Raw genomic sequence first — 1117 nt, forward strand, 5'->3', positions numbered from 1 at the left:
CGCTTGTGTTCACCAGCGGGAGGGCAGCGGCAGGTGGCTGGGATGGCACCAGGTGTGAACTCAGCCGTCGGGCAGCTGCTGCTCCCTGCGTCCGCCCAGCCTGTGTGGGGTGCCTGCTCTGACTTCTGAGGCCACTGGAGGGTTCAGTCGGCCGGCCCTTCCTTTCTGGCCGCCATGCTAAGGGGTCTGGTTCCCAGGTTCCTGCGTGTGCACCAGAGGAGGGGGTCCTGGGGCTTGGGCGGAGCAGGAGACCTGCCTGTGGTGTTGCCTCCATGCAGCCTGTGCCTGCACCAACCCCCAGGTCCGCTGGGGTACGGCCGTGAATGTGTAGGCCTCCCGGCCAACTCCAGCATGGTGGCTGGTCCGTCTGTGCCCGTGTGGCCCCGGGCACTGCAACGCTGGCCACGGTGCACTGCCCCCTAAAGGTGTGTATTTTCTTACTGTGCATAAGACATTCCTCCAGGGACCACGTGACACCCATATGGCCGAGGTGGTGTGGAACGTGGACCGCGGACACCCAGAGCCCCAGCCATCTCTGGTGCCAAGGGAGCCTCCATGGCTGCTGGCCTATGTCCAGCTGCTGTGGGTGGCTGGGTGTGGACCAGACGTGCCCCCGGTCACAGCCCCTTGCCAGCCTCACAGGTCCGCCTTGCGTCGGGGGGTGGGGGAGGCGGCCTATAGGGGTACTCCCTGGAGGTGCGACTGGCCGCCTGGACCTGGACCTGAGTGGTGATAGATGGACGGCTCCTGGCGACACTTGTACAGCCCCTTCCTCCTCGAGGGCTAGCGGGTCTCTTCCCGCGGCCCTGCCTGTAAATGGTGTTTATTAATAAAGCCTGTGCTCTTGGCAGTCCCGCCTGCTGGCTTGCTGAGGGCGGAGCACTCACTGCTGCCCTCGTGGCCGGGCGGGACGTACAGATCCCACGTGGCAGGCCATCCAGACAAGCCACCCACCTGCTCATCTAGTCAGGGCCCCTCCTGCGCACACACACACACAAATAGCTTGGTGGCCTTGTGAACTGGATGGAGGCCCCATGGCGGCCACCACCAGTGGTGATCTAGACTGTTTCTCAGTCCACCAGATGGGGACGCTGAGCCCACTGGGGAAGTGACCGTG

The sequence above is a fragment of the Echinops telfairi genome, unplaced genomic scaffold (genome assembly GCF_000313985.2).
Source record: "Echinops telfairi isolate 266 unplaced genomic scaffold, ASM31398v2 ScPeMD7_28;HRSCAF=97, whole genome shotgun sequence".
In the NCBI taxonomy this organism is placed as follows: Eukaryota; Metazoa; Chordata; class Mammalia; order Afrosoricida; family Tenrecidae; genus Echinops; species Echinops telfairi.